The sequence below is a fragment of the Octopus sinensis genome, linkage group LG3, assembly GCF_006345805.1.
Source record: "Octopus sinensis linkage group LG3, ASM634580v1, whole genome shotgun sequence".
NCBI lineage: Eukaryota > Metazoa > Mollusca > Cephalopoda > Octopoda > Octopodidae > Octopus > Octopus sinensis.
The window spans coordinates 57,859,768-57,878,864 of NC_042999.1; the positions used below are offsets into that span (position 1 = coordinate 57,859,768).

General features: G+C 38.5%; 1 long non-coding RNA gene and 4 other non-coding genes across 5 annotated transcripts in view; 1 reads left to right on the forward strand and 4 right to left on the reverse strand.

The window, feature by feature from the left end:
* LOC118762460 overlaps positions 1–12,061 on the reverse strand; it is a 15,958-nt gene extending 3,897 nt beyond the window's left edge. Inside the window, exons 1-2 of the long non-coding RNA XR_004998212.1 lie at positions 11,988–12,061; positions 9,412–9,417 (exon numbers count right to left, since the gene is read on the reverse strand). This is a non-coding gene — a long non-coding RNA (uncharacterized LOC118762460). The remainder of the gene's footprint in view (positions 1–9,411; positions 9,418–11,987) is intronic.
* Trnag-ucc lies at positions 1,379–1,450 on the forward strand. Its single transcript has one exon. It is a non-coding gene; the product is annotated as a tRNA-Gly (tRNA).
* Trnag-ucc lies at positions 3,931–4,002 on the reverse strand. The gene has a single exon. It is a non-coding gene; the product is annotated as a tRNA-Gly (tRNA).
* Positions 12,062–13,588: 1,527 nt separating the features above from the next.
* On the reverse strand, positions 13,589–13,660 carry Trnag-ucc. Its single transcript has one exon. It is a non-coding gene; the product is annotated as a tRNA-Gly (tRNA).
* Positions 13,661–18,150: 4,490 nt separating this feature from the next.
* Trnag-ucc lies at positions 18,151–18,222 on the reverse strand. Its single transcript has one exon. It is a non-coding gene; the product is annotated as a tRNA-Gly (tRNA).
* Between the last annotated feature and the right edge of the window lie 875 nt (positions 18,223–19,097).

The following is a 19,097-nucleotide window of genomic DNA, read 5'->3' on the forward strand; positions in this document are numbered from 1 at the left end:
ATATATATATATATATATATATATATATATATATATATATATATATGCATGTATGTATGTATGTATGTGTATATATATATGTATGTATGTATGCGTATATATACACACACACACATATACATGTCAGTTTGTACATATATGTATGTATATATGCCTATATATTTTTTTATATATATCTTTATATATATATAACCTGTTCTATATATCTATATATATGCATACATACATACTCGAGTTTGTATAATTGTGTATAATATATATATATTTACGGATGTATGCATATATGTATGTATAGTTAAATATCTATCTATCTGTGTGTGTGTGTGCGTGCGTGTGTGTGTGTGTGTCTTTACGTCTGTGTTTGTCCCCCTACCGCCGCTTGACAACCGGTGTTGGCGAGATTTCGTTCCCGTAACTTTGTGGTTCAGCAAAGAAAGACTGATAGTATAAGCACCATGCTTTAAAAAAAAACAATAAGTAATGGGTTCGATTCATTCGACTAAGAATTCAAGGCGGTGCCCTAGCATGGCCGCAGTCTAATCACTGAAACACGTAAAAGATAAAAGATAAAAGGGGGCGTCCCCTCCAGTTTTTAATGGCGGTGCTCCAGCATGGCCACAGTCATAGGACTGAAACATGTAAGAGAATATGAGAATATATAATATATATAATATACATATGTATCATATGTATGTATGCATGTATATATATATATATATATATATATATATATATATATATGTATATATATATATATATATGTATATATATATATATATTTATATATACATATATATATTATATATATATATTTATATATATATATATATATACATATATGCTATATATATATATATATATATATATTATTTATATACATATATACTATATATATATATATACATATATACTATATATATATATATACACACAGGGAGAAAGAGAGAGAGAGAGAGGGGGGAGATGGGTGGATGGGTGGATGGGTGGATGGGTGGGTGGATGGATGGATGGATGGATGGATGGATACTTGTGTACGCCTGTGTTATGTACGAAAGCGGAGTTTTCTTTTCTATACACACACACAAACACGCAGCTGACACAGATACACAAATACACATGCATAAACACACCTACACACGCACATACATATACACATACTCATTGAGACACACACAGACAATAAAAACGCACGAATAATAAACATACACTAAATACGGACGTATACAGCTGTATATAAGTTATCTATGCAACACAGAGACAAAAAGATGTGAAGAAAAAAATTTGCTGAGCTCGCCAAAATTTCAAGCAGCTGTTTAGGCTAGTGACATAAACTTTACATAGTTCAGTACCTTTAAATTGTAAACCAGTTTCATGCGAAGCGTCGGTGGTGTAACGGTTAGCATGGTTGCCTTCCAAGCAGTCGATCCGGGTTCGACTCCCGGCCGACGCATCCCTTCGTTTTTTTGTTTTTTTTTAATTAATTAATTGAATGATTAAGTTTATTTAACAATCATGTAGTCACGGGTTTGATCCTGTCGCACGGAACCTTCGACAAAAGTCTTATCATGAATTCGGGTCGAAGCAGGGCTCAAGTGAAATTGCTTTCATTGAAACTATTGAGATATGTATCACATGGATTGAGCATGTAATTCAAAATGTGCATGTTTATAGAATACTCAGCCACTTACAACCTAAGTCAGTGAGTAGACCATTCCGTTTTTCGAACGACTGGAACATTCTTTTACTTCATTCAGTCAATGGACTGCAGCCATGCAGGGACGGCGCCTTAAAGGGGTTTTGTTGAACAAATCCCAGTATATATTTTTAAATCTAGTCCTTATTCGATCGGTTACTCGCCAAGCCGCGAAGTACGGGGACATAAATTAACCAACACCATTTGTCAAGCGGTGGTGGAGACAATCGCGCGCGCGCACATACATACATGCATACGTGTGTGTGTGTGTGTGTGTGTAGATGCGCTTTCACACAGATTCAGTCTATCAATTTCCGCATCAAAGAGCCGGGGATTTATCCCGGAGGCTTGATAAACCTTGGTACACTGTGCAAAATTCTCTCAAGCTGAGTGAGAAAGTGTATAAAGAGGGGAAATGGGCACCTCATGAGCTGTCCCCTGATAATAAAACCATGCGTTCAGCAACGAAGGCGTAGGAGTGGCTGTGTGGTAAGTAGCTTGATTGCGAACCACATGGTTCCGGGTTCAGTCCCACTGCGTGGCACCTTGGGCAAGTGTCTTCTACTATAGCTTCGCGCCGACCAAAGCCTTGTGAGTAGATTTGGTAGACGGAAACTGGAAGAAGCCCGTCGTATATATGTATGTATACATATTTATGTATGTGTGTGTGTACATGTTTGTGTGTCTGTGCTTGTCCCCCCAACGTCACTTGACAACCGATGCTCGTGTGTTTACGTCCCCGTAACTTAGCGGTTCGGCAAAAGAGACCAATAGAATAAGTACTAGGCTTACAAAGAATACGTCCTGGGGTCGATTTGCTCGACTAAAAGGCGGTGCTCCAGCATGGCCACAGTCAAATGAACGAAACAAGTAAAAGAGTAAAAGAGAAACAAAATACAGGCTCAGCACGCTGCCTTCTAAACACAACAGATCCGCGGCAATTTTGCTACCAGCTTCACCTTGTTTATCCAAGCCACCACATCGCCTTGGCCAGAGAATGGTCTCAATATGTCGTTGCCGGGGCTAATTTTCGATGCCATATTTTACCGTGGACAGTAGATTTTTTTTTCTTTGGACGCTATGCAATGAGCCGAAATAGTTTGTAGTATGAAGAGGAAATAAACAAAAAGGAGAATTGAGGCTTTCTTACCTGTCTCACCACCCACGTGGTCGTTTCCTCTATTGGTCGTACGCACACGTCTTGACTTTGTGCTGTCCGGCTGCACTTTCCCTCTTCTTGTGCCTGCTGCTCGTGCACTCTTCCACACTTCTGCCCTTATGGACTCCCGATAGCGCCTACCCACTCTCCCACTTCCGCCTTCACCACAGCTTCAGCTCAATACCAGACAATCCAAATGCCTGACTCGACAAAGTATTTCAGCATCGCATGCCCAATCATTAGAGACTTGTGCATGGAGCCCTTTTCAGAGTACTGAAGTCTAAACATGCAATTATGAAATTAGTCTCGCAACATGTTTATCACATGGATTGTGCGCGTTATTTAAAAGGTGTACTTTTCGGTAGGCCTAATAGAAAGTAGAATGAACTAAAACGTGTACCGAAATTCAAACCCCTTCGGGGGAATGAAAACTCATATATAAGGAGGGTAAATCTAAATACTGTAATGTTAAGAGGCTCACTTTGCAACCTCGTGGGTTCAGTTCCTCTGCATGGCAACGTGGGTATGTGTCTTATACTTTAGCCCTAGGCGACCAATGTCTTGTGAGTAAAATTTGTGGACGGAATCTGTGTGAAAACCCATCGGATATGCATGTGTGTCCGCGTGTGTGTGAATGTGACCAGCAAAATTTGACAACCGGTGTTGGTTAGTTTATGTATCCGTGACTTAACAGTTTGGAAAAAACAAGCGATAGGATAAGTATCAGACTTTAAAATATGAGCTGGGTTCAATTTGCTCAATTAAATCCTTTGAGGCGTGTCCCAGCATGGACACGGTCGAATAACTAAAAGAAATTTAAAAAAGGGTTTCAGTTGTTTGAAAAGCAGAATGGTTTATTCATTGAATTAGACTGTAAGTGACTGAGTATTCCATAAGCATACACCCTTTGAATTATGTGTACAATCGATGTGATAAACTGCTCAACAGTTTCACTCACAAGCCTTCCTTCAACCCGAGTTTATGATGAAAGACCCTTGTGTGATAGAATCAAACCCGTGACTACACGATAGTAAAATAAACTTCTTTATCACTTAGTTAAAAAAAAGAAAAAAGAAGCTGCGTCGGCCGGGAGTCGAACCCGGATCGACTGCTTGGAAGGCAACCATGCTAACCGTTACACCACCGACGCCTCTCGTAAATGCTATTGCCAATTTCAAGATACTGAGTTATGTAGAGTTTGGGGAATTACAACCGTGTTTCGTGGTCTGCTACCACAACAGCTCCTTTATAGGATCCAGTTAGCTCAAGACATCATCAGGAGGAACCACGTCTGGTTTCGGCAGCTGCTTCAAGGTTTTACTGAACTCAGCAAATTTTTTCTTTACTATTTTTGTTTGTGTGTTACATGCATACTCGTGTTACATATATATATATATACCATATTTTAACATGTATAAGAAACCCTTTTTTATCAAAAATTAGGTTTAAAAAATATGGAAGTTTCTTATACATGGATAGCATTGTAATCCCTAACAAAACCTTTTTTCCAAATTTTAAGCCCTAAAAATTAGGGGGTTCCTTATACACGTTAAAATACTTTGTGTGTATATATATATATATGCATATCGTCAGAAATTCATATAACCGAAAAAAAGAAGCATATTCTAAAGTTAAAAGTTATGACCAGTCATAGAGTGACTATTAGTTACGCATTTATAAAACGCTTAGCAGTATAGGCAACTCGTTCGACTCAAATGGTTGAAGGTGCACAATATCTATACAACTGGAGGAAGAAATACGTAACGTTCAGTTGGTTTTGTAAACAAAATTATTTCTCCATGTTGCAGTCAGGAACCAATTGACTGCTACGTATTTCTTCTTCCAGTTGTAGAGAGGTCAAGTGCTTTCAGCCATTTGAGTTCAACTAATCGCCTATACTGTTAAGCGCTTTATAGGTGCAAAACCAAAGGTCGCTCTGTGACCGGCCATAACTTTTAACTTCCTAAAGATGTATACAGTGAGAGAAATGGTGAGAGGGAGACATATATATACAGACACACACATGCATGCATGCATATATACATGCATACATACATACATACATACATACATACATACATACATACATACATACATACATACATACATACATACATACATACATACATAATGGCTCCAAACTCGTGTTTGAGTATTGCCATTGGCTGATCGAAAGTCCCACACATGCAAAGCCTACGACCAGCCATTTTTGTGATAGGTCTTACTTTTATTTTTCAAGCGATGCCTGTGCATGATGATTCTTTTACAGTGGGGAAAGGATTTGCACAAATCCAATCCCACTCTCGGAACATGAACAACATAAACTCGAAAAGAAGAACCAGTCTACATCATCGAACATTGTCAGTGTCGCAGGTTTCCCTCTTCTAAAGAGATGTTGTGACAGCAAGGGGGTCTCCCACTCCCAGTCGACCAACTGCACGCCTGGACACCAACCCAGGTATCTCCACGTCCCGTGCATACATACATGTATGTATACACATGTACACATATTGTTGGCTTGCTGTTGACTGTTCATGGGCTCTTCCATCCTTTGACAGGTTTCGTTTTTCGTCCTGCAAGGTGTCCAACAATCACTCTTCTCACCAAGCAAGCTTGATGGCGTTGCCGGTTTAGTCGCCGACAACCTGACCATGCAACAGGTTGTACTGGGTTACAAGTTACCAGGAGCACCCAAGAGCAACCTGACATACATACATACATACATACATACATACATACATACATACATACATACATACATACCGTAAATCCTCGAGTATAGTCCGCCCTTGAGTATAATACGCAGGGGATTTTTAGGGGGCTGTACCTCTGAAAAACCTAAACCTTGTGTATAATACGCACCCCTTCTCTAACTTGAGTCAAGGAGGTCTATATAACGTCCTTGGTTTGTAAAAATGTATACGGTAACGCCCTTTATTATTATTATATATATAACATAATGCAAACGTGTAGCTTTTTTGTGCATTTTGTTTGCAGTGAATAAAGAAATAACAGTAATAACGTTTAATAAATGTTGCTTACTGCAAGTTATGGATGGTTCTTTTATGACTTCATTGCTTTCAGGCTTAGCTTAAGACATTTTCGCGCCCAGCATCACTAAATGCATCTGAATAAACATTGCCGGACAGCAAATAGAGACATGGACATTGCTTAGAAAATATTTTTCATTTTCAACCTCGTATATAGTACGCACTAGGGATTTTGACCTTTTAATTTTGGGGTGGAAAATGCGGATTATACTCGAGGACTTACGGTACATACATACATACACACATACATACAATGTAAACAGACGCCGTCAATTTGGTATCCTTCTATCTCTATTTCGTTTCCCTCCCTCTCTAATTCTAATTTTGTTTCATAAACCGAAACGGTAGACATTTTTCTACTCGTTTTATTCGTTGTATTTATTTTCCTTACGCACAACCTTTAGCTGTATTGTTTCATTTCAAATGTCTACACTTTTTTTTTCTACCACGCATTTTACTTGTCTAACTTTTTATTTACTAGAGTCCGATACCCGTTTCTTTGCTGAGAACAAGGTGAAAGGAAGACCCGAACCTGTCTGAAAATGAAAATATTTCTTCGCACATTAATATTTTACTGTTGAGCAACGAGTCACAACACCTCCCTGTTACTCTCCCCGCAAGAAATGCAATTAAGCAGTGTTCGACTCGTGGGAAAGCTGTAACTACCAACATTATTATTCACAAATTCGCAAATCGGTGAAAAGAAATAGGAAGAGAAAGAGAAAACGAGTATAATGTTGAATTAATTCGTCTATTTTCCCACCAAATGCGTTGACGGCGATTGCTTCTCAACTACACGAATAAAACAATGGAAGTGGATTCATTGCCCTTCCTTCTTTTTCTCAATTTGAAAAACTGTATCTATTTTGATTCTTATAAATAGTCTTAAATTCGACTTCATTCAGAAAATGGCCAGTTTAGACGGAAATACATTTATGCGATTGTAGTTTTATGGTTATATATTTTTGTTATCAAAGAAATTAATACGAAATAAAGAAAAAACATTCTACATTTGGATGTTAATTATTATTGCTATTAAGTAACTAAATATGGAATATATTTTCTTCCCATTACAGAAATAAAATGGATGCACCAATCAAAAGCAGCACTATTAATGATATTAAACATTATAAGTTTCAGTTTCTGACAGAAAAGAAATACAGACCTCTTTCTCTTTTCTGTCAGATAATTGATTCTTATAACGTTTAATATCAGTTTACATTGAATAATTACAGCACTTAATTCATTCCTGATATGATAACTATTCAAAAACTATCACTCAAGCAGTGTGTGCGTGTGTGCGTGTGTGTGTGTGTGTGTGTGTGCGTGTGTGCGTGTGTGCGTGTGTGCGTGTGTGTGTGTGTGTGTGTGTGTGTGTGTGTGTGCGTGCGTGCGTGCGTGCGTGCGTGCGTGCGTGCGTGCGTGCGTGCGTGCGCGCGTATATATGTGTGTGATAATTATTACTGTTGCTGTTATTGATGTCGTTATTGCTATTTCTACTGCTGCTGCTCATGATGATGATGATCATCATCAGCTCTGATCAAGAAAGCCTCTAATTTAAGCGTTCCAGCCATAAACATCCCATCTTATTTTCATTCATCCAAGACTGCATTATCGAATATGTCCTTCCGATTTTAAGATGGTAGAGGTAATTTGGCTAGTATTGTTAGCACGAAGAGGTCCCCTCGTTAGTTTCTTATTGCTGTAGGAGTACGCGCCATCGCATGCCTATATCCCTGGGTATCCAGACTCTTGGATCAAACTAATCACCAGTTAACAATATTTAACGGGCAAAATATTTCTTGACCCTTCTCGGAAGTTGTGTACAACAAGACAAGAGTTTCATTAAAAATTCAAAACATCTCTGTAGTTAACAATCATATTCCGTCAGATGAAAACTGTTTTATTTCTTGTCAAATGAAGGTAGAGGATCAATATCTGTGATGTACTCAGCCTAAAACTGAATATATCAATACAAAATGCGACCGACATCAGTATCTATCCTAATAATTTTACCGTCAGTTGGATTACTAAACAGTTGTTTGATAACCGGATTCACTCTACAGTTTATTGATGACAAAAGGATTTATCTTAAACTTGACAATTGTGCGAATTCATCCGTTTGCCGACAGATGGATTCATTTTATATTTGATAGGCATATTGGTTCATGGCAACACTTCGTTGACAATTTGATCCATCTTACGCGCCGATCCATAAATCATTTAGCTGACAATTAGATCCTTTAGCTGAAGCTAGGTTTGAAATATGTGACGATTTTTCGTGTTAACTTCAAAAATATAAACGTAGGCAAAATTGCATCACAAAGACTAGGCTTTCTTTTTCATGGACAGAAAATGCTTCGATTCGGACCAATTAACTTACTCTCGTGAAAACTTTCAAATATGACCCACTTAGGAATTGTATGCGCATATCTGAGAATCGAAACGATGATGTCTATATTCATTTTCAAAGTGTCGCAGAGTTACCCTACAACAATGAATTGAGTGTATTGCCAACACACAGCTCCTAAAAGTAAAATGTGTCCACGAACAGATCGCAATATGCTTTATCGGGATCTGTTCGTGCGATTGCTCAGAGTATTTCTTATGAGGTTAGAATATCTTTAATTTTAATAAGTTGTTTATTATTGGTGGGGAGAATAAATTGGCTTAATTTATTGAAATATCAGTATATTTGTTGGATTTCTTTTTGTTAATTTTTTTATATTTATAATGTGAGTTGTATCAAAAATTTCAGAGACTCATTGGGCTCCATTTGATTTTGCTGCGGGAGAATCAGAATTAGTTTCTGGCAGTGGGGTTGAATATGGAGCAGTGGGGTTTGCAAGATGTTCAGGAGCACATAATTCGCGTAACTCGGAGAATTCCTGCATAGGGAAGAAAGAGAGTGGTAGGGTTGATGATTGCAACTTCTTACCGACTGCATACATTTGACGGGGTCAGTTTTGATTTGACTTAATACTGGATATTATTGCTATCAGTTTTTATTAAGGCGGCGAGCTGGCAGAATCGTTAGCACGCCGGGGAAAATGCCTAGCGGCATTTCGTAGGTCTTTAAGTTCTAAGTTCAAATTGTTAAGATGTTGGTGGTGATCTTGATGGAGATGATTGTGATGACAATGGCGTTACTCTTCTTTTCTTGTTACTGTTTGGGTCCAGGTCATCACTAAAAGAGTTGACCTACAGTCAAAAGGTGTTCCGTTCATAAATATATATTCAGAAAATACCTTTTCCCTAAGCCATCCATTATGCTAATCTGACTCCAGCTTCCACCGATACGGAAAAGACTTATCCAAGAATTCTTATGCTGAACAACTCCAGAGAATATCTTCCACTTAACTGATTAAACACTCGCAATTATTCATGATTCATTAATAAACAGCAAAAGTTTGCCTGACCTTTACTCTCAGCCAAAACCTTGTCTTTCATCTTAGCACTAAGCTAATTTGCTTCAGCTATTCAATGATGCAAAACACTTATCCAAGAACAGACTTCTTCCATTACCGTGTGCTACAGTATGTCGCAACGTAGATGAGGTTTTTGTAGGAAATTGAATTACCACGCGCTAGCTCTGCTCACGCCACCTCCACTAATTTTACTTGACCAACCAGGAAAAGGATAATAACAGTTCCATATCTCTTGTCAAATAAATATAATGTAAATGAGGACAGCGGGAGCAATCATTGCAATATCTTCGTCAGCTATTGGATATAGCATATATTTGACTGAGATCAGGACCAAATTTGATTCAATTCTCATAAAGACGACTACCGTAAATCCTCGAGTATAATCCGCATTTTTTCCTTAAAATTTAACGGTCAAAATCCCTAGTGCGTACTATATACGAGGTTAAAAATGGAAAATATTTTCTAAGAAATGTCCGAGTCTCTATTTGCTGTCCGACAATGTTTAGTCAGACGCATGTTGTGATGTCGGGCGCGAAAATACCTTAAGCTAAGCCTGTAAGCAATGAAGTCAACTTGCAGTAAGCAACATTTATTAAAATAAAAGTATTCAGAAATAAATGAAAATGAATCTTCTGATGTTGACTATGAATCTGATGATGATGGAGATTTACACTACAATGATGCTGACATGTTTACGGGGAATCAAATGGAACAGTTATTTGATGCTGAAAGTGACGTTGAATTTGAAGGATTTGAATAAATGTTTTTTGCTTTTGCTTTTGTAACTGATAGTGATAAATATGTAAAGGCAATTTACTTAATATTTATTTTTCACCGACATTATTACTGTTATTTCTTTATTCTCTGCAAACAAAATCCACAAAAAATCTATACGTTTGCATTATGTTTATATACAATAATAATAAAGGACGTTACCGTATACATTTTTACAAACCAAGGAAGTTATATATACCTCCTTGGCTCAAGTTAGAGAAGGGGTGCGTATTATACACAAGGTTTAGGTTTTTCAGAGGTACAGTCCCCTAAAAATCCCTTGCGTATTATACTCAAGGGCGGACTATACCCGAGGATTTACGGTACTTAATCTACATGGCATCTGGGAAATAATAGAATCCATCATACGATGGATGACTTGATGCGTCCAAAATCAATCTTTTTCTTCATTAACTTGCAAATCAATTCTCGGATCCATTTAATGTTTGGTCGATTGCCAGATGCGTTTTCCCTTGGATGACGTCTAAGAACCATTCTCTGTTTGACTTGTGGTCAGATAATATCGACTAATCGTCTCTCATCAAACTTGCTGGCCTCGTGCCTAAATCAGAAATCATTATTACTTTCGCCTTAGCAAAGGCGGAGGCATTGTTTTCAGTCGTGTTTGTTTGTCCATCCATGGACAAGATATCTCAAGAACCGCCGGATGGATTAAGATGAAACTTTCAGGGATGTTTGGTCTCGTGACTGGCACGAACTGATTAGATTTTGGGATCGATCTAGTATCGGACAAGGATTCTGAATTATTTTTTTATATTTTCTTTACTTTACATGTATATGTAAAGTTCTACATAGTTCTCTTGTACTCGCACACACATACACACATATACTCACACATTTTCAGCGTTGAACATTACCATCCCATTTCTCTTGTACACACACACACACACACACACACACACACACACACACACATACACACACACATACACGCAAACATACCTCTCTTTTACACACACATATACTCACACTTCAAACGCCGTTTAATCGGCTTTTCCACTCTTTCGTTCGTTATTCATCTATCACCCCTTCCTTTCTCATTCATACGACGCTCTCTTTGCCATTTATCTCGTCTACCTTCACCTCTCACTCCGGTTCCATTTCATATATATATATAGGCGCAGGAGTGGCTGTGTGATAAGTAGCTTGCTAACCAACCACATGGTTCCGGGTTCAGTCCCACTGCGTGGTGCCTTGGGCAAGTGTCTTCTACTATAGCCTCGGGCCGACCAATGCCTTGTGAGTGGATTTGGTAGACGGAAACTGAAAGAAGCCTGTCGTATATATGCATTTATATATATATATGTATGTATGTGTGTGTGTGTTTGTGTGTCTGTGTTTGTCTCCCTAGCATTGCTTGATAACCGATGCTGGTGTGTTTACGTCCCCGTAACTTAGCGGTTCGGCAAAAGAGACCGATAGAATAAGTACTAGGCTTACAAAGAATAAGTCCCGGGGTCGAGTTGCTCGATTAAAGGCGGTGCTCCAGCATGGCCGCAGTCAAATGACTGAAACAAGTAAAAGAGTAAAAGAGAGAGAATATATAGACAACGCTCATTATTATATTAGGAGATTATACATACATTTTAATACTTTACAGTATACTTACATATATACATAATTCTATACATCGATCTAAAACAACAGGATTACTAAAGGAAAACCGGAATTTAAGAGAAGGGAAGATCAAAAGGTCTCATGATATTCATAGAAGGATTTTATTTCAGCTATTCTCATTTTAAAGATTACTATTTGAAACGTTTCAAATAGTAAAATACTTTTTTCTTTTCTTTTTCTTTTCTCACAATAACGTCTTTGAAGGAATCATAGAAGTTGCCAGATCGTGGTCGACTTACACACACGCTGCCCTCGACTCGGACGAGACTACCCGCCGTACTTAAGCATATCGCTAAGCTGAGGAAAAGAAACCAGCCGGAATTCCCTAAGTAAGTAACGGCGAGTGAACCGGGAGAAGCCCAACGCCATATCTCGTCGGCCGAGCCGGTCGTCGAGAGCTGTGGCGCAAGGGTCGTACACGGTCGATCGTTTCGCCCGGCTAAGTTCGGAGTCCCCTCGATCGGGGCTGCTCAGAGCGGGTGCCAGGCCCATTCGGAACCGGCGGCGATCGGCGGTGTTCATCGACCTCGAGAGTCGGGTTGCTTGGAAACGCAGCCCAAAGCGAGTGGTAGGCTCTTAGAAGGTCAAAAGAGCGCACTGAATAATAAAAAGACTTTTTTAAAATCTACTGCTCAAGTATGCCATTGCCGTTTCAAACCTTTAGCGCTTCATAGCATGAACAAATATGTGCGATTAAGTAATGATTGTAACGTACTCTCTACTGCAAATAATAAGTTTATGAAACATCTAAGATGTGAAAGACAAGGATGTGGTGGTGGGAGGTAACAAATACGTCGACTGAGAGTCGAAACCGGATCGACTGCTTGGAAGGTAACCATGCTAACCATTACACCACCAACGCTTCATTGTCGATGACGATTGAATTTAATCTTAATTTACTCAAAAATACATCATGTTATTTTGAATGTTTTCGCTGTAATTAACTGTTTCTGCTTTTGTCAAACTTTGGCAAACGTTATGGCTTATGGCTTATATAAGTATAAGTATGAATGTGTGTGTGTGTGTGTGTGTGTGTGTATGCGTTTTAGAAGATTGGGTGCGCGCGCATCTGTGAATGTGTGTGTGTTCAAGTAGCCTACTGTATGTTCTCAATACTCTTTATTATAATATGTATGCGCCGTGACCAATATACAAAGAAATATTCTTAAAACAGTAGCTTCTTCTTTTTCTTCTGCTGGATTTTTCAGTTTGTTTAAGAACCTTTTACACCTGATGTCTTCGTAGACAACATTTCTGACTGCTCTTTCTGACACGTGGAGATCTTTTGCAATTCACCTCATGGATTTTCTGAGATTGCAATGAATGGTCTGTTGCTGGATAAATTCAAGTGTTCTGATGATTTCAGAGCGTTTAGAATGCTCTTTATTCTTTGATACTGGTTATACGCTTCCATCTTCAGTCTCTAACTCCTTACAAACTTTGTATACGAAAGATGTGGCAACTTTTAAAAATCACGATATTTCTAAAATCACCCAGCCTTTATAACCACAATAATAGCATGCCTATTCGTTTCTTGAGTAAGCTGAAGGTCTGCCATTATTATTTTCTGAAACAAAGATTATACAGAGTGAGCAAAAAATGCAGCAATGACCCAAAAATGGTATGTCCTCAAATACCTTACGCACCTTGTATAATGTTTGCATAACGAAATACGGTGTCCAATGATGTACGAACATTTAGTGATATGGAGGAATACACACATACATGCATTATCAAACTCCGTTGCGGGAAAGAAAAAAATTGTGTAATGAATGTAGAGTAGTGTCTATTCTATACAGCTCTATCTAGTAAATATATTTATAAAAGAAAAAAAAAACGAAAGTGATGCGTCGGCCGGGAGTCGAACCCGGATCGACTGCTTGGAAGGCAACCATGCTAACCGTTACACCACCGACGCCACACATTAAACTTGCTGCAATTTAATCTTAATTTACTCAGAAATACTTTATGTCAGTAGAACTTTCAATTATGAAATATTTTTGCTGAAATCAGCTTTTCCACTTTCGCCAAACTTGTGCGAAAATTATGACATACATAAACATATGTGTGTACACACACCTACATACATACATACACAAATGTGTGCGTTGCGTGTGTTTGTCAGTGTCTGTGTCTGTGCCTCTCTGTGTGTGTGTGTGTATGTACTAGCGTGCCTCCCGGCCTTCAACCCGGTCTGTACGGTGCTGAAATGTATTAATAAGGCACATATTGGCATCTATCGTAATACCCATTTTCCTTAGAATAAAATTCGTTAAAAAGTACTTAAATATTGCATAACATAATTTTAAAAATTTATTTAAATATCTAAATATAGGAAGTGGGTCTTTTCCTTTTGAACATAATTTCTAGGTAACTAAAAAGTTTTAAACTTCGTATACTGGTAGAATGTGTTTATAAACATCATTTTCTCTTGGCTTTATTGAGAAAATTCTTTGGTTGTAACATATTTCGTCTTTAATTTCTTGCATTTCGGCAATTTTAACCAATCACTGGCGTCCATTTAGGTAAACAACATTCTGTGCCGCATGAATATGTCCCTCCTTTAAGAAACAGATTGGGTTTATTTACATTTGTGAAGAAAAAAAGATACCCTTCCCCCACACCTAACCCTAACCCTAACCCTAACTAACCCTAACTCTAACCCTAAATCTAAGTTTTATATAGCGGTGTCGTATGAAATTGTCACCCATAATTATAACCCTAGTATCGATCTATTGCATTTCAATCTATTTTAGATTTAGGGTTAGAGTTAGGGTTAGGGTTAGGCGTGGGGGAAGGATATCTTTTTTTCTTCACAAATGTAAATAAACCCAATCTGTTTCTTAAAGGAGGGACATATTCATGCGGCACAGAATGTTGTTTACCTAAATGGACGCCAGTGATTGGTTAAAATTGCCGAAATGCAAGAAATTAAAGACGAAATATGTTACAACCTATAGAATTTTCTCAATAAAGCCAAGAGAAAATGATGTTTTATAAACACATTCTACCAGTATACGAAGTTTAAAACTTTTTAGTTACCTAGAAATTATGTTACAAACTGCCGTTCAAAAGGAAAAGATCCTAGGAAGTTCTATAGATAATGACAGAGAAATATGTTATACGAAAATTTTAAAACATTTACGGAACTTCAGTATATACAATGTTTGTGACTTTTTTCTTTGGAACATATATAAAGAGTATCAGTGGGTATCCTATTCCGGAACAACCTACATATAATTGACCATGTGGGAAACAGCCTTCTTCTAGATGGAGACTGGCAACCTGCTGTGTTTGACCTTGGGACTTGTTAATTGCAATCATTTGAAACGAAAGGGGACATCTGTTGGTATTAGTCGTATTCTAGATATAAATACAATGTCTCCTTTACTACATCCAGTGAGGATTTTTGCTTCGATTATGTGAGGCTGTAGTTCAGTCACAACCATACGTGTACCATTGCACAATTTTATTTCTTTATTGCCAACAAGGGGTTAAACATAGAGGGGACAGACAAGGACAGACAAACGGATTAAGTCGATTATATCGACCCCAGTGCGTAACTGGTACTTATTTAATCGACCCCGAAAGGATGAAAGGCAAAATCGACCTCGGCGGAATTTGAACTCAGAACGTAACGGCAGACGAAATACCTATTTCTTTACTACCCACAAAGGGCTAAACACAGAGAGGACAAACAAGGACAGACAAACGGATTAAGTCGATTGTATCGACCCCAGTGCGTAACTGGTACTTATTTAATCGACCCCGAAAGGATGAAAGGCAAAATCGACCTCGGTGGAATTTGAACTCTGAACGTAACGACAGACGAAATACCGCTAAGCATTTCGCCCGGCGTGCTAACGTTTCTGCCAGCTCTTGCACAATTTTGGCTGATCCAGGTTTCTGAGAAGCAGGATGACTGCGCCCTTCTTCAATTCGTTGCAGACTATTGAGGAATGCGACAGGATAATGAACAGCGTCGTCCTCATCGACAACTTGTTTTTTTTTTTTTTTTGTCCCTAACCCCTTTGCTATATAGCTCTCGTATTTTTTCTCTAGAGGAAAAAAGCGGTAGAGGTAGTGAGAGAGAGAGACATATATACAACCTGAGAGAGAGAGAGCAGTGAGAGGTAGTGAGAGAGATAGAGACATAGTGAGGGACATATAGATAGAGAGAAAACGGAGGTCCGGCGTCTCGTTTTTTCTCTGTAACCACCTTTCTCTGTCTCTCATGTGTTTTTTCTCCACAGAAAAAAAAAAAGAGGTAGAGATCCGGCGGCGACTTCAAAGCAATAAATGTAATGTATAAAGTTAGAGAAAGCTGGAGGTGGATTGAATGAGAGGTGGAGTAATTTTTTCACTCTGTAAAAAGTATTACGGTGAAATAGACAGTACGTGGATGGCTAAAAAAAATAGGAGCCACTACACCACCAATTCGCCCCGCCCCCTCCCCCGCCATTCTGTTTTCGGAAAATATGTGCATAGTTATCTGCGGAATGATCAAATTAATTTAAATGACATGAAAAACCTGACACATCAATTATATTTAATGTTTTCAGCCGTCAAATTAGAAAGAAACAAACTGCTTTTTATATTTAGTGTTTTCAGCGGTCAACGTATAAACAACAAACTTAGCTGTTTATGGGGATATATATAGATATTACGGTGAAATAGGGAGTACGTGGATTACAAGAAATAGGTTTCAATACACCATCAACTCACCCACACCCCATCCGTTTTTGGAAAATAAGTGTACAGTTATAAGTGTACAGGCGCAGGAGTGGCTGTGTGGTAAGTAGCTTGATTACCAACCACATGGTTCCGGGTTCAGTCCCACTGCGTGGCACCTTGGGCAAGTGTCTTCTACTATAGCCTCGGGCCGACCAAAGCCTTGTGAGTGGATTTGGTAGACGGAAACTGAAAGAAGCCCGTCATATATATGTATATATATATATGTTTGTGTGTCTGTGTTTGTCCCCCTAGTATTGCTTGACAACCGATGCTGGTGTGTTTATGTCCCCGTCACTTAGCGGTTCGGCAAAAGAACCGATAGAATAAGTACTGGGCTTACAAAGAATAAGTCCCGGGTCGAGTTGCTCGATTAAAGGTGGTGCTCCAGCATGGCCGCAGTCAAATGACTGAAACAAGTAAAAGAATAAAAGAGAGAGTTATCTGCGGAATGGTCAAATTAATGTAAATGGCATGAAAAGCTTGAAATTTTATTAGTGTTTTCAGTGGTCAACGTACAAAGAAACAAACAAACTGCTTGTTAAAAAGATAGAGAAAATAAGGATATATAGATATTACAGTAAAACAGAGAGTACGCGAAATACTAGAAATAGGAGCTAATACACCATAAACTCGCTTCCCCCAATCCGTTTTCGGAAAATATGTGCACAGTTATCTGCGGAATAGTCAAATCCATGTAAATGATATGAAAAGCCCGAAATATTATCAATTTTATTTAGTGTTTTCAACGGTGTGTAGTAGTAGTAGTAGTAGTAGTAGTAGTAGTAGTAGTAGTAGTAGTAGTAGTAGGTACGATGACTAGTAGGGACACCGTATTTCGTTATGCAGCCATATTCCACAAAGTTTATTAAACGTTTTTGTAGGAGTGGCTGTGTAGTAAGTAGCTTGCTTACGAACCACATGGTTCCGGGTTCAGTCCACTTGCGTGGCACCTTGGACATGTGTCTTCTACTATAGCCTCGGTCCGACCAAAGCTTTGTGAGTGGATTTGGTAGACGGAAACTGAAACAAGCCCGTCGTGTATATGTATATATGTGTGTGTATATGTTTGTGTGTCTGTGTTTGACCCCCCACCCCAACATCGCTTGACAACCGATGCTGGTGTGTTTACGTCCCCGTAACTTAGCGGTTCGGCAAAAGAGATCGAAAGAATAAGTACTAAGCTTACAAAGTCCTGGGGTCGATTTGCTCGACTAAAGGCGGTGCTCCAGCACGGCCACAGTCAAATGACTGAAACAAATAAAAGAGTAAAAGGGTAAAAAGAGCACTGAGCCATATTTCAGGAGTTTTGATCCTTCCTCAGTACCCATCCAACCCATTAATCATCCACGTACTCATTGCTTAGATAGCCACTAAATATAGCGGAGAAATGTTATTGGATATACCAATTTTACATATTAAACATATTTCTAGACACTGGTACGTAAATATTACTTTTGAATAACGAAATACGGTATGCAATGACGTACGAAGATTTAGTGATATGGGGGACATACACACACACACACACACACACACACGTACGTGCGTACATATCATATCATATCCCATACCGTAAAAATTGCGTAATGAACGTAGAGTACTGTCTACTCTATACAGTTCTGTATAACAAATATGTTTATAAAAATGAGCGGGGAAGAAAAAAAGTGATAGTGATGCGTCGGCCGGGAGTCGAACCCGGATCGACTGCTTGGAAGGCAACCATGCTAACCGTTACACCACCGACGCCTCATATGCTCCCTACGTGAATTTAAACCTAATCTACACCAAAAACTTTATAAAACTAGACCTTTCAGTTACTTTAATGTTTTGCTGAAATCAGCATTTTTACTCATAAGAAAATCTTCGCGAAGTTTACGAAACATATATGCAAACGCGCGCGCGTGTTTATATGTATGTATATATGTATATAATACACACATATGTATCTTCACATCACTCAATGCTATTTATTATATTTTAACGTCCTTAAATTATAATAAACTATATTTATATAATTTGGTTGTGTGGTAAGTAGCTTGCTTACCAACTGCATGGCTCCGGGTTCAGTCCCACTGCGTGGCACTTTGGGCAAGTGTCTTCTACTATAGCCTCGGGCCGACCAAAGCTTTGTGAGTGGTAGACGAAAACTGAGAGAAGCCCATTGTATATATGTGTGTGTGTTTGTGTGTCTGTGTTTGTCCCCCCATCTCTTGACAACCGATGCTGGTGTGTTTACGTCCCCGTTCGGCAAAAGAAACCGTCGATTTGCTCCATACATGGCCACAGACAAATGACTCAAACAAGTAAAAGTGTAAATAAATAAATAAATAAATAAATAAAAGGATATAATGTTTATTTATTTATTTATTCACGAATTGACATACTCTAAATTGCGCCTCTGTTGATGGTGAGTGACTCTTATTGATTTGGGGTCAGTTTAATCTCCTATTCCCTTCCCCTACATATATGACTTTTACCTGTGTGAGAAATAATTATAATAATGATGATAACGATGATACTTCTCTTTGTAGTGGAATGATGGGAATGATGATGATGATGGTGATGATGATGATGATGGTGATGATGATGATGATGATGATGATGATGATGATGATGATGAT